The sequence below is a fragment of the Ctenopharyngodon idella genome, chromosome 17 (assembly GCF_019924925.1).
Source record: "Ctenopharyngodon idella isolate HZGC_01 chromosome 17, HZGC01, whole genome shotgun sequence".
NCBI lineage: Eukaryota > Metazoa > Chordata > Actinopteri > Cypriniformes > Xenocyprididae > Ctenopharyngodon > Ctenopharyngodon idella.
In genome coordinates, this window is record NC_067236.1 from 8,364,013 (window position 1) to 8,379,394 (window position 15,382).

The window sequence follows — 15,382 nt, forward strand, 5'->3', positions numbered from 1 at the left end:
ACTATGGGGCATTTTGATCCCCCTAGTCAAAGCAGTGCTCCCTTGTGGTCCACATGGCTGAGATCTATTTCAGAATAGATGCAACTACACTGTGCTTTAAATAGCTCAGCTTTTATGCTAAGGCTATAACTGCTACTGAATTTGGCTTCAGGCAGGTTCAGACAGTGGGCTGAGATGAGCCAGACAACAAAGCACCCTGAAGCAGGTAACATCCTTCAAACCATATTGCAGAGGTCAGAGGAAAAGCCCCAATCAAGACATAAAACATGATTGATCGTGGTGCAGAGCTCTTAGCACTGAACATGGCACCCTCCTGGAGGACAGTCACTGGATATAAAATGCTAGACACACTGATAACAGGCTTCTTGGCAAGGGCATTAGTTGGTATAGGGACATTTTGTTGTTCATTTATTTATTATTTGTTTATATCTGTCAGTCTGTCATATCTTTCATTCTATCATTTTATCTGTCCCTCTCTGTCTGTCCATTTATATCTGTCCATATTTGTCCACTTTTGTACAAATGAAATAATTACAGCTAAAGTTTTTCTGCATTGTTTCCTGTGGTTTTACACATTGAATCATTCTTAAGATCTATGCTTTCATTATACAGATGAAAACATAACACTCAATGCCTCTATTATAACCCAAAACTGTGATGGCTTGGAAAAAAAAAATAGGCATAGATTATTCACTTGTCTCGCAACTTTTTTTGTTGGGACATGTCCCTACCCCCCATGCCCAAATCTACACCTTTGACTTTAAACTTTTCAACAAAACCATAATTTCATAAAATATGCTAATGTTCACAGCACGTTCTATATTAAAAATAGATACATTGAGAGCTGGTTTTAGACCAGCAAAAACGCAGTGACATTTGAAGAGCAGTGCGTGAATGATCTTACATTATGAATCTGAGCGAAAAGAGAGAAAATCATTTACCCAAGATTTCAGTCTCAGTTCTGCTCTTGTCACTTCTGTCGCACTGGTGCAGGGACAGTGGCAGAACAAATTGAAGACCACAGGCTGCGGGTGTGTTAATCACACCCAGAATCTGAACGCAGAGAAAACTGATCATCTGAGAGAGCTGTTACACCTATTCAGGTGGATGAAATACCAGAAAAGTGGCTCAACTGTTTTTGGTTTTTGAGTGTTAGATGTCAGAGATCTAACCCCCCCACCCCCATTTCATTCCCATTATAAAGCTGAACTATCCCTATTGGGCTCGATCTGAGTTGAGTAAGTAGGTCTTTCTCACTCTCTTACTATCATTTATCATTTTTGAGCGCTTTGTAAACATCCTCCTCCTTAATGGCTGAAACGACGCGTCTAAATTTGTCGACTTGCTCAGCTCAGACTCTCGGGCATGTTGAAAATCAGCCTTTATTACGAAAATATCAAGCCAGACAGAGATGAAATAGAATGGTGCTTTGCACGCTCTTTAAAACCACAGCAGCTTATATGAAGGAGCATCTGAAAAGAAAACATCCCAGGGCTCTCCTACCTCAAAACAATGAGGTGGAAGCGTATAGGTATTTGGACTATTTTTTTTTTTTTTACAGAGCACTAGAACCCAGCTGTCGGTCCCATATTTTGTGGGTGTGAAACTGTGAGACGCGCAGCTCAAACGTACTCTCTGCAATTGGTTACAAAGCATTTAACACTTTTGTTAGTTATTTAAAATATCTAACGGATGAACTTGTGCCTCTATTAGACTAAGCACTGTCCATTGTAAAACAGTGCTGTCAATCATTGTCCATCATTGTTGACGCACTGTCAATCATTGTAAAACTTTATCGTTTTATGGACATTGCCATGTTTGATACTGTTGCTGTGGTACCTACCTGCTATGGTTTGTTAGAATGCAGTTTTGATTTTAGCTGTTTGATCACACAGCTGAATGAACATATTCAAGCAGTTACTTTAATCTCCTGAATAAACAAAACATTTCAGGATTCACACTTGTAAGCACTTGCTGCTTTAAAGCCCAAAAAGTGACTGTGAACGCAGCAACAGTAAATGCCTTTCCTAATTAGGCCACAATAAATATCTTTATTTCATAGTATCATTAGGTAAAACATAGATTAGTTATGGTTATTAATTATTTGTAAATTTACCAAATGCTTATTCAGAAAATAAACAATAGATTAATAAATAAATAAATAATAGATTAATTGATTAAGAAAAATATAACCATTAGTTCCAGCCCTGTGTTACTGGTGCCTACTATTGCTCTTCCACTTGAACAACAGCATAAACCAGGAGCTGTTATATCAATAGATATTATAAAATATTAATATTACACACACACACACACACACACACAGACACACACCTTTTGTATAGTTTATTTCAGCATGATTTTAATCTTAATAAGCTTGTTTAAAGCTGTGGACTCTCTTTTACTGCTAATTTTATATATATATATATATATATATATATATATTTTTTTTTTTTTTTTTTTTTTACCACTAATTATGTCTGTTTAAATACAATTGCAGAAACTCATCTCATTATTTGCATTGATTTACTCCGTTATTCCAGCCAGCTGCTTTTCATGCTATTATTTTTAGAAGGACAAGTAAACAGCCTTGAAGGATTGCTGTCTGAAAGGATTTCATAGCGTTTGAAGTTAACATTATCTCTTTACAGAAAAATGCAAGACACTTCTGTAGTAACCTTGTAATTGGTTTTGCTAATTTATCTGTTTATGCTATACTAAATGAATAATATTCATGATCTAATAAAAAACTAATTTACTTTTATTTTTTTTAAATAAATGTTTTGTTGGCCTCAATCAACTTCTGTGAGTTTTTTAGCTGCTTTTCCATCGTCGGGCTGAAAGGTTCTAAGAGCGGTAATGAAAGTTTCCAGTTAGATTTCAAGTTGAGCTTGGTTTGGCACGGCATGATTACAAACCGCTGCGCTGAACCATGCTGGTAGAATGCATGTAGTGACGTTGCCATTCAAGATTGGTCGCTTGTCTGTTGTCTGGCTACCAATTTCTCTGTAGCTTGCCAATTGCACTATTTCAGTGCAATATATTTTAGCTCAAGTTAATGAAATTAAAAGAAATATCTGATCCTCCATAACACAGTCACTATTTACATCTCATATCATTTGTAAACTGTTGCATTAACAAGCCATCGACTGGCGCATTTGTATTACATTCTAAAGAGCGGAAGGTCACAGGAAAATGAACCTATATCTGTACCGGCTAGGCTGGATCAACAATGGAATAGAGCGTTTAAGCAATGACGTTTTGGCCCGACTGTGGAAAAGCAGCTTTATATTATTAGTGGGACTGCCAGTTTCTTGAAAAACTGATTCTCTCTTGAGCTGTTTTATCCCCTATTTACAGTATTTTTGTGTACGTCCAGCCTCCATAAAGTGAGTCTATAAAACGGCTTAATGTTGAGATCTTTTTGTGTTATGTAAATTATAATCAACAGTAAGCTGGTCCACAGGCCTGTGAAAGTTGATTATGTATGTGAGTTCTCAGTTTAATTGATGTTTAGGTTTTAGCTGAGCAGTCCCAGAGTTTACGAGTGTCCCTTTTTTTTTAGCATGCCGCTGAGTAATGTGTCCTTTTGCTTTATTCACTAGTGTAGAACTGATAGCATCTTTCATCTACAGCACCACCTGTTCGAGGAAGTGATTTCATTTGCTCTCTTGCTCGCACAAACACAATCTGTTGTCTGTCTGATGATGACTTTTGTCTTAGAGTTTTAATAGTTAACAGTTTTCAATATGTAAATGTTATTAGTACTACTGAATATTATTTTTTTATTAATATAATTAGTAATTATTTAAATATTTATCTTGAGCTAAAAGTAGTCAATAATTTCTAAAGCATTTACTGCATATAGGGTAAGATATCTCCTGGCACCAGGGGCCCGTTTCAGAAAGGAGGTTAAGTGAAAACTCTGAGTATGTTAACCCTGAAATGAGGGAAACTCTGGGTCTTCCTTTTCAGAATGGGAGGTATGTCAAAGCTGAGAAAGCAGGGTAAGTCAAGCCCGTTTCTGAAAGAGAGGTAACTTATACTCAGAGTCAGTTACCATGGTAACTTACTCTGTGAACCTAACCTGGTCAGGAGCAGGCTCTAAATTAAGTGCATTTTACTTGAGTAAAATTATCTGCCAGTGTGGTAATAAAAATAATCTTAATGCGTCTTAATCAGACTAAACTTCTGTGCACATACACGTTCAAATGCACAAACCTATAGACTAAACACGAGTCTAGTATTCGTTATGGATGCTTAGCATGTCTTTCATAGGTTGCATTGTTCTCTAAAGGTGATGATACACAGGGCAACTTTTTGAGCAATGTTGCCGAGCAACGTTGCTTGGGCACTTTCCCACTGTGAATGAGCAACAAATTTATATCTGGATACGTTAGATCGGTCGTGGGCAAGTTATTTTCAATAAAAATGAATAAAATGTTCTAAAAGTGGAAGTAAACTGCCTCACGAGTGTTTAATAATGTTAAAATCATTTACACTCTGTTATTATTGCATCCTGTTGATGTACAATACTGAAGTGCAAATAGTATGTATCTGCCAGTATAAAATATAAATAGCATTACCATTTACACTTTTTGCAAAGAAGTGCTACTTTTAGCCTACATGGTAAATAGAACATAATTTGCTAAATAAAAAAAATAAAAACCACTTAAATTATTTTATTTTTTTATTTTTTTGCATGTGGCATACAATAGAAATGAATATTAGTTCAATAACTTACCATTCTGCCAGTTTTCACCTCTGATATTATAACAGTGATAAGAATTAAACTTGTAGTCTATTGATTCGGAAGTATGCAGACGTCTTTTTGTTGAGTGCTGTTGCCATGGTGAATCGTAATATCAGAGCTCCATTGATCATGGCTTTTCATAGTCATGGTGCACGTGCTTAACTCAGCGTCAACATACTCAGAGTTGATTGAACTAAACCGATTCAGCTGTTCTTAAACAGAAAACTCAGAGTTTCCCATCTCAGAGTTCAAGTTTTAACTCAGAGTTGGTTGAACCTCCTTATTGAAACGGGCCTCAGATGACCTCCCCAACTACTCTTTTCTTTTCCATTTTTTTCTTTTGCCCATAGATGGCACATTTTTTTTTAAGTGAAAAGGTAAAATGATACCATAAGATGGCCCAGAGTGACCCGAGTGAGAAGTTGTTGCTATGCATACATATTGCATATGTTCTGGATGTGTTGTTTTTTTTAATATTATATACAGTGGGTACGGAAAGTATTCAGACCCCCTTAAATTTTTCACTCTTTGTTATATTGCAGCCATTTGCTAAAATCATTTAAGTTAATTTTTTTTCCTCATTAATGTACACACAGCACCCCATATTGACAGAAAAACACAGAATTGTTGACATTTTTGCAGATTTATTAAAAAAGAAAAACTGAAATATCACATGGTCCTAAGTATTCAGACCCTTTGCTCAGTATTTAGTAGAAGCACCCTTTTGATCTAATACAGCCATGAGTCTTTTTGGGAAAGATGCAACAAGTTTTTCACACCTGGATTTGGGGATCCTCTGCCATTCCTCCTTGCAGATCCTCTCCAGTTCTGTCAGGTTGGATGGTAAACGTTGGTGGACAGCCATTTTTAGGTCTCTCCAGAGATGCTCAATTGGGTTTAAGTCAGGGCTCTGGCTGGGCCATTCAAGAACAGTCACGGAGTTGTTGTGAAGCCACTCCTTCGTTATTTTAGCTGTGTGCTTAGGGTCATTGTCTTGTTGGAAGGTAAACCTTCGGCCCAGTCTGAGGTCCTGAGCACTCTGGAGAAGGTTTTCGTCCAGGATATCACTGTACTTGGCCGCATTCATCTTTCCCTCAATTGCAACCAGTCGTCCTGTCCCTGCAGCTGAAAAACACCCCCACAGCATGATGCTGCCACCACCATGCTTCACTGTTGGGACTGTATTGGACAGGTGATGAGCAGTGCCTGGTTTTCTCCACACATACCGCTTAGAATTAAGGCCAAAAAGTTCTATCTTGGTCTCATCAGACCAGAGAATCTTATTTCTCACCATCTTGGAGTCCTCCATGCGGGCTTTCATGTGTCTTGCACTGAGGAGAGGCTTCCGTCGGGCCACTCTGCCATAAAGCCCCGACTGGTGGAGGGCTGCAGTGATGGTTGACTTTCTACAACTTTCTCCCATCTCCCGACTGCATCTCTGGAGCTCAGCCACAGTGATCTTTGGGTTCTTCTTTACCTCTTTCACCAAGGCTCTTCTCCCCCGATAGCTCAGTTTGGCCGGACGGCCAGCTCTAGGAAGGGTTCTGGTCGTCCCAAACGTCTTCCATTTAAGGATTATGGAGGCCACTGTGCTCTTAGGAACCTTAAGTGCAGCAGAAATTTTTTTGTAACCTTGGCCAGATCTGTGCCTTGCCACAATTCTGTCTCTGAGCTCTTCAGGCAGTTCCTTTGACCTCATGATTCTCATTTGCTCTGACATGCACTGTGAGCTGTAAGGTCTTATATAGACAGGTGTGTGGCTTTCCTAATCAAGTCCAATCAGTATAATCAAACACAGCTGGACTCAAATGAAGGTGTAGAACCATCTCAAGGATGATCAGAAGAAATGGACAGCACCTGAGTTAAATATATGAGTGTCACAGCAAAGGGTCTGAATACTTAGGACCATGTGATATTTCAGTTTTTCTTTTTTAATAAATCTGCAAAAATGTCAACAATTCTGTGTTTTTCTGTCAATATGGGGTGCTGTGTGTACATTAATAAGGAAAAAAATGAACTTAAATGATTTTAGCAAATGGCTGCAATATAACAAAGAGTGAAAAATTTAAGGGGGTCTGAATACTTTCCGTACCCACTGTATATACACCGATCAGGCATAACATTATGACCACCTTCCTAACATTGTGTTGGTCCCGCTTTTGCTGCCAAAACAGCCCTGACCCGTCGAGGCATGGACTTCACTAGACCCCTGAAGGTGTGCTGTGGTATCTGGCACCAAGATGTTAGCAGCAGATCCTTTAAGTCCTTTAAGTTGCGAGATGGGGCCTCCATGGATCGGACTTGTTTGTTCAGCACATCCCACATATGCTCAATTGGATTGAGATCTGGGGAATTTGGAGGCCAAGTGAACACCAAGGTGCATTATCCTGCTGAAAGAGGCCACAGCCACCAGTGCATACCGTTTCCATGAAAGGGTGTACATGGTCTGCAACAATGCTTAGGTAGGTGGTACGTGTGAAAGTAACATCCACATGGATGGCAGGACCAAAAGGTTTCCCAGCAGAACATTGCCCAAAGCATCACACTGCCTCTGCCAGTTTGTCTTCTTTCCATAGTGCATCCTGGTGCCATGTGTTCCCCAGGTAAGCGACACACATGCACCCGGCCATCCACGTGATGTAAAAGAAAACCTGATTCATCAGACCAGGCCACCTTCTTCCAGTTCTGATGCTCACATGCTTTCGCCAGTGGACTGGACAGCATGGTCACCCTGACTGTTCTGCAGCTATGCAGCTCCATATGCAACAAACTGTGATTCATTGTGTGTTCTGACACCTTTCTATCAGAACCAGCATTAACATCTTGAGCAATTTAAACTACAATAGCTTGTCTATTGGATCAAACCACACAGGCCAGCCTTCGCTCCCCATGGTCATCAATGACCTTTGGCCACCCATGACCCTGTCACCAGTTCACCACTGTTCCTTCCTTGGACCACTTTTGATAGATACTGACCACTGCAGACCTGGGACACCCCACAAGAGCTGCAGTTTTGGAGATGCTTTGACCCAGTCATCTAGCCATCGCAATTTGGCCCTTGTCAAACTCGCTCAAATCCTTACACTTGCCCATTTTTCCTGCTTCTAACACATCAACTTTGAGAACAAAATGTTCTTCACTTGCTGCCTAATATATCCCACCCACTAACAGGTGCCGTGATGAAGAGATAATCAGTGTTATTCACTTCACCTGTCAGTGGTCATAATGTTATGCCTGATCGGTGTGTGTGTGTGTGTGTGTGTGTGTGTATGTATATATATATATATATATATATACACACACACTGAACAAAATTATAAACACAACACTTTTGTTTTTGCCCCCATTTTTCATGAGCTGAACTCAAAGATCTAAGACTTTCTATGTACACAAAAGGCCTATTTCTCTCAAATATTGTTCACAAATCTGTCTAAATCTGTGTTAGTGAGCACTTCTCCTTTGCCGAAATAATCCATCCACCTCACAGGTGTGGCATATCAAGATGCTGATTAGACAGCGTGATTATTGCACAGGTGTGCATTAGGCTGGCCACAATAAAAGGCAACTCTAAAATGTGCAGTTGTACTGTATTGGGGGGGTCTGAGGGGGTCCGAAAACCAGTCAGGGTTTGTGTCTGGTGTGACCACCATTTGCCTCACACAGTGCAACACATCTCCTTTGCACAGAGTTGATCAGGTTGTTGATTGTGGCCTGTGGAATGTTGGTCCACTCCTCTTCAATGGCTGTGCGAAGTTGCTGGATATTGGCAGGAACTGGAACACGCTGTCGTATACGCCGATCCAGAGCATCCCAAACATGCTCAATGGGTGACATGTCCGGTGAGTATGCTGGCCATGCAAGAACTGGGATGTTTTCAGCTTCCAGGAATTGTGTACAGATCCTTGCAACATGGGGCCGTGCATTATCATGCTGCAACATGAGGTGATGGTCATGGATGAATGGAACAACAATGGGCCTCAGGATCTCATCACGGTATCTCTGTGCATTCAAAATGCCATCAATGAAATGCACCTGTGTTTGTTGTCCATAACATACACCTGCCCATACCATAACCCCAGCGCCACCATGGGCCACTCGATCCACAACGTTGACATCAGAAAACCGCTCACCCACACGACGCCATACACGCTGTCTGCCATCTGCCCTGTACAGTGAAAACCGGGATTCATCCGTGAAGAGAGCATCTCTCCAAAGTGCCAGACGCCATCGAATGTAAGCATTTGCCCACTCAAGTCGGTTACGACGACGAACTGCAGTCAGGTCGAGGACGACGAGCATGCAGATGAGCTTCCCTTAGATGGTTTCTGACAGTTTGTGCAGAAATTCTTTGGTTATGCAAACTGATTGTTGCAGCAGCTGTCCGGGTGGCTGGTCTCAGACGATCTTGGAGGTGAAGATGCTGGATGTGGAGGTCCTGGGCTGGTGTGGTTACACATGCTCTGCTGTTGTGAGGCCGGTTGGATGTACTGCCAAATTCTCTGAAACGCCTTTGGAGACGGCTTATGGTAGAGAAATGAACATTCAATTCATGGGCAACAGCTCTGGTGGACATTCCTGCAGTCAGCATGCCGATTGCACACTTCCTCAAAACTTGCGACATCTGTGGCATTGTGCTGTGTGATAAAACTGCACATTTTAGAATGGCCTTTTATTGTGGCCAGCCTAAGGCACACCTGTGCAATAATCATGCTGTCTAATCAGCATCTTGATATGCCACACCTGTGAGGTGGATGGATTATCTCGGCAAAGGAGAAGCGCTCACTAACAGATTTAGACAGATTTGTGAACATTATTTGAGAGAAATAGACCTTTTGTGTACATAGATCTTTGAGTTCAGCTCATGAAAAATGGGAGCAAAAACAAAAGTGTTGCGTTTATAATTTTGTTCAGTGTATATATATATATATATAATGGTGAACCTTTTTCAATTGGCTTCCTCTGCAAGACAAGAAGAACTCATCTCTAAGTGAGATGAAGAGAGATACACAGAAGTTTTGTTTTACATTCAGGGTATGTCTCTGGGCAGTTCGTGTCACAGACTGTTAAATGAGCAACCGTGTCCAGGACCGTGTAGATTCTACAGTGCTGTCACGTGGACCCAATCAACAGTGTGTCAACCAACACCTCTCTCATTTATTAGGACATAAGTATTTCAAGTCTTTCCAGGACGAGTTCTCCCCATGGCCTTCATGAGTAATACTCACACTCCGGCCCCCAGATCGCTGTACAGCAGGCCGGGGGATTAAGACACAAACAGAATCATAAAAAGAAAATACAGATGAAATGAATATACCATCTCCTAGCAACTGTCTAGATGTCTTTGTGGTGTATGAAATGATGAGGGTTCATAACTCCTAACCATATGCAGAACCAATTAAACAACTTTTGAATTGTTGTGGTCGATGACCTTTAATGCAAAGATCAAGCATCCTGCAGTCCATTCATCACAATGTATGTCATCTTGTGAAGATGCTTTTATTAAATACCGAACTAGTATATGGTTGTTATGAAATGCACAGTCTTTGTTGTTGTGATTTTAAGTCCTTTGATGTTTAAAATGAATGATCTTATCCCTCTGTAATATTCTGCTAAATATAATTTAGCTTAGCAAGATATTGCTCACATCAGACTGTGGTTCTTGATGAGATAGATGTGTTGTATTCAAGATCTTGCTGATTACATCATGATATGGCTGTCGATTTGTTACACAACATCATGCTGCTTTAATCAAGAACTAAATCCAAGAACAAGCCTTGAATTTTATTTTTCAACCCCTTCTTTTTATTACAAATGAAGGAACAGGGGAACATCGAACCGTTCTTTATTAGAGCTCCATTGATTCCCTGCACACCTCTTTCACCCGTGTCTTACTCAGTGAGATGGCAGCTTGTATATGCCTTTAGATATATAATTACACTCTTTAAGCAAATCCAATTTATTTCTCGAAAGATTTTTCTCATCTGTTTCTTTCCACAGATTTCTACAGCATTTATTTATATATTTCTGTATCGTTAAGAGACTAAAATTTCTCTTCAGTTTGTTTGTAGCTACAGCTATGATAATTGAATTACAATGGTATTCTCAAACTAATCTCTGTATTATGTCTGGTGTGTTTGCTGGTTGGGAATATTGATAGGTCTTTAGTTGTTAGTCATACCAAAGTCACAAGCATCAAGAAAGGAGAATAATATGATATTTATTGATTGAATTTGATTGGTTAGCATATGGTGATTTAGTGATGCATTATTGTGACCTCCTTAGTAACCATACACTCTGTTGAACACATGCTGACCCAACTTGTTGGGTTTTATCAAGTGAGCCGCATAAGTCCTGAAAAGAGAAGCCAAAACGTTTCGATCATCCCCCAGGTGGCTGGTCCTAGTATAGGTCATAAACCCCACCCTCTCCATGTAATCTTATGGGACATGAGACAAACTAAACAATCAAATTACACTTCAAATCATTTTTTTCCAAAGATGTTTTTTGTCATTTTAGGTAGTTTTTATCATGCTGAAGATCAAGCATCTTTTTTTTTTTTTGAACAAGTTTGGTTTTAGTTAGTTATTTGATGCTATAAAAACAGGAGTGTGACGTTATGATTGACAGCTGATATTGACAGCTTCTCTGAGCGAAGTAGTCTCTGAAGCACCAACAGACTTTTTTTTGGAAGGAGATTGGACCTTTAACTTTAATTTCTACATTTTTAGAGCTGTTTATTTCACACCGACATAATGAGTTGTTCTGTACTAACCAATTCTGTGGGAGTGTGGGCGTGGCCTTGATACAGCGCCTCTGCTTCCCGCTCACTACTGCGCAGACTCAGGTCCCAAGTTCACTACTTCGCAGACTCAGGTCTTGAATCAGCACCATATTGGGACATTTGCGGATTCATTTTTCTACAATGGAAGAAATTGAAGGTGCGTCGTCCAGTCTTTGGGTTTTATACATTTTGGGTTTTTCATTTTAAATAATAAAAATTCACTCTAAAATCTGTTATTTTAGGAACAGTTCATATATGATAGTTTTTATTCAGTGGCAAGTCAGCCTTTTACAATCATAAAATGCTCAAAAACATTTAGTAAACATTTTAGGATGTTGACAGGAGCAGCAAGAGCAGCCATTGGAAATCTGTGGGGAAAAACTGGTATCAATTGGCTGTTCAGTTCTTTAAATGACAATTTTATATATTCATGTTCGAAAAGTTATATCAAAAACAGCTTTTACCTTTTACCATCTCGTCTGTCAGACATTTAAATTTCAACCCATCAAACGCACTGTCCCTCTAAAGCCCGGGATACACTGTATGATTTTTGGCTGTCCCAGACGAAAGATTGCCATCGTGAAACAATCGTGGCGATTTCTGTGATCGTGGCTCTTAATCGGTGGTCCTATGTTGTACAGTGAGAGAGGTTCAAAGACGGCTATTTTCCCGGTCTTGCGACCAAAGATAGCCTACAATCATTTTCTGACAGTGTCAGAAATTCAGCATGATCAACGCACAGTGTGTTTGAAAATTGCATCGTAGCCCACGAGTCAATATGTGTCATCATCGTACAGTCTACATGCATGTCGTACCCAAGTTTAATAGATCCATGTCACACAGTGTGATTTGTAATGATCTTGTAGGATTGCTAAAATCGTGCAGTGTATCCCGGGCTTAAGGCAAGTCATTTCACTTGGCGGCCATCTTTAAAAAACGCCTCTTGGGAAGCTATTTCAGTTATGCAAGTACAGCTTCTATCTCTGAATGGGGAGACCTCAAATTCTTCAAAGCTGTTCACCACGCTTACAAATAAATTTCATATTTGAAATCACTAATGAAATCTGACAACAGCTGTCTCATAAGTTATGATTCTAAATGTTCAAATCATGAAAAAACAGCATTTTTCAGGCTGGACCAGCCATGCACAGTCCTAAGCGTCTGAGAACATTGACTGCCAACATTTCAACCAATTTTTAGTATTATACTACAAACACACCGCAGGACCACACACCTGTTGATTTTAGGAACAATTTTTACAGTGACACAAGATCTCACAGAAACTCGTGAGATCAAACGTGACTTGAGAAGAAAAACAAATGGAGGACAGTCAACGTTTTTAGCTGGCTCTCCTAGCGCGTGTTCTGTTTTGCAGTGAAAAACAAAGGAGAAAAAAAGAATATGAGTGATCCTCTTTCTCAATACACCACTTTCGTGGCATGTTTGCAAAGTTTCAGTTATAGAAGAATGCAACATCCGATTGGTGAAGCTTGCTCGCTCTTATTGGCCATCGCGGGTATCACACGATATCATGCTGCGTTTGTAGAAGGCTAGCGTTCCAAGCAGACATTAGCTGCAACATACATGCAAACAAAAAAAGGTAAAATGTGAGACTACAGACATTTGTACAGTAACAATTTTAAAGGAATACAACGGATATAAACCTTAATTTTCTTTCAGGACATTTTCTCTCAGAACAGAACACAAAATGGCTTTTGACAAATTGATCCAGTTTTAACCGGTTTGGCCCAGACTACCCTGGGTTACCTTGACCCAGCGCTGGGTAGGTATATGAGGGGGTTCATCATTTGTATTGACAGTAAAAATGACCCTGCAGTTGAGTTACAGAAAAAATACCCAGCACCCAGGTAAAATATTAAAAATAACCCAATAAAATGACCCAAAAGGCTGAACCCAGCATTTGCGTTAGAAAAATAACCCAGCATATTTTTAGTGTAATTAATTGTATTCATTTGTAAAGTGTGGTTCAGTATATAGCATGTGTCTATATTTGCATAAATACTGACACACATTTTATTAACATATTATCAGCCACTTTTTGAGATGCATAAATCAATTTCAAATCTGTTTAGGTTGATAAAATAATGAATTCTTGCAAATGTTATGTTAATTTGATTGTTTAATCATTGAAATTAAATTATAATTAAATGTTCATTGTATCCAAATGTACAAAAGCTTCAAATTCAGTTCATCCTGATGTATTTGCTCAAGTTAATTCATCAGACTATAGCAGGTGGAAGTGACTTTTACCATTACCTGTTCTTCCTCCCAATAGCACCATGGCCAAATCTGCTTTACGTTTTCCATTGCGCTCTGTTAATGTAGCAAGTATGCTTTAGTCCTGCTCTTAGACTGTCTGTTTTATTTCTAACTCTTCTACAGAAATAACAGCTGCTGGAAATTGTTGTGAATACTCTTTGCTCACCAAATGTCTACTGAAGCACTGCTAATGCCACTAAATCTAGTGCTGCTAATCAATCACCTGTAGGTTAAATTGACCTGTTATCATGGAGCAAAATCAACTTTCTCTTACCCTTTTCTGTTTTCAACAGTCAGAGTTTTTTATATATATAATTTTACTAACACATGCTTCATTACACTTGAGAAGATATTAATTCATCTGTTCACAAATTCATTTTCTAAATGTTACATGGTCTTGCATCATGAAAGAAAATGTGGTGTTTTATAATAAATTTTATATAATATATATACCATAATATTATTTTTAAAAATGCATTATACTTAATACTAGTAATTATTATTATTATATATAATCTTTTTTATATATTGTATTGATGTTTTCATTGTCCTCTTTGCATGTATTTAAATACTAATATACATCAAGATGACCTGCAAGCTTTTGGATTGAGAATAATAACAATTTAAATGAAAAAACTAATAATAATAATAATACTAGCATACTAAGGTTATTGCCAGTTATGCTGAAAGGGTTTTCATTAGTGTATTTAGTACAACTTTTTTGCTCAAGTGCTCAAATGATTAGACTTTCTTATTGGTTGTTGTTTTGAGAACACCGCATGTAATCTGTTTTGAAAGGAGTGTTTTGATGGTCAGTTGTCATGGAAACAGTTTGTAGCTTGTAGTATACCGCAGTGCACAGAGGGTTATAATCAAGAGAAATATGATCAAGTACACACTCACACATACGTGCAAAATAATATGGTGTTTGATCATTCTTGATATCTTGATTTGCTTTGCTGTGTTGCAGTATAACCCTGAAAACTGGACTGTGGTTGTCTGAATAAATTTATGCTTGAAGCAAAAGATAAACTTGATGTCAGATATGGAAGAAAGCACAGGCAATTTCATTTTATATGTTTGATAATATCTGATGATATGTTTGATAATTATTATTAACAAACAAAATTATCATACAGTGCAGAAATAGCTCATAATATGTGAAAGGGAAATTATTAAATAAGAGAAACAGAAAAGGAAAAAAGGTAATTCTTTTTTTTTTTTTTGCTTAACCATGTGTCAGAATTTTAAAAACATCAGTAGTTGTCAACTTTGCAATCCAAAAATGGATCACAACTCTGTTGGGCGGCAGGAAAAACGAATGCAACTAATCATTTAAATATTGATAATTAGGATTGCAAAATAAGCCACTGTAAATATCAACTTTTTAGATGTAAGAGAAAAAATATCTTTTAAAATATCTCCTCATTGTTGATGTTAAACACATCCAATCAAGCTACAGTACTTTGCCACAAATTCATATCACTTGATATGCTAATAAAATTAGACAAATGTGTTTAGGAAAGGCTGTGTGATATGCCCTCATCCTTAAAAAATATGAACAAACA

The 15,382-nt window shown here is 38.6% G+C and overlaps 1 protein-coding gene and 1 long non-coding RNA gene across 5 annotated transcripts in view; one reads left to right on the plus strand and one right to left on the minus strand.

The window, feature by feature from the left end:
• grid1a (glutamate receptor, ionotropic, delta 1a) overlaps window positions 1–15,382 on the plus strand; it is a 307,031-nt gene that overhangs the window by 187,515 nt on the left and 104,134 nt on the right. The gene's annotated exons all lie outside the window — the stretch shown is intronic.
• The window catches only part of LOC127498962 (uncharacterized), a 425,088-nt gene continuing 418,501 nt past the window's right edge, over window positions 8,796–15,382 (minus strand). Inside the window, exon 3 of the long non-coding RNA XR_007926009.1 lies at window positions 8,796–8,811. This is a non-coding gene — a long non-coding RNA (uncharacterized LOC127498962). The remainder of the gene's footprint in view (window positions 8,812–15,382) is intronic.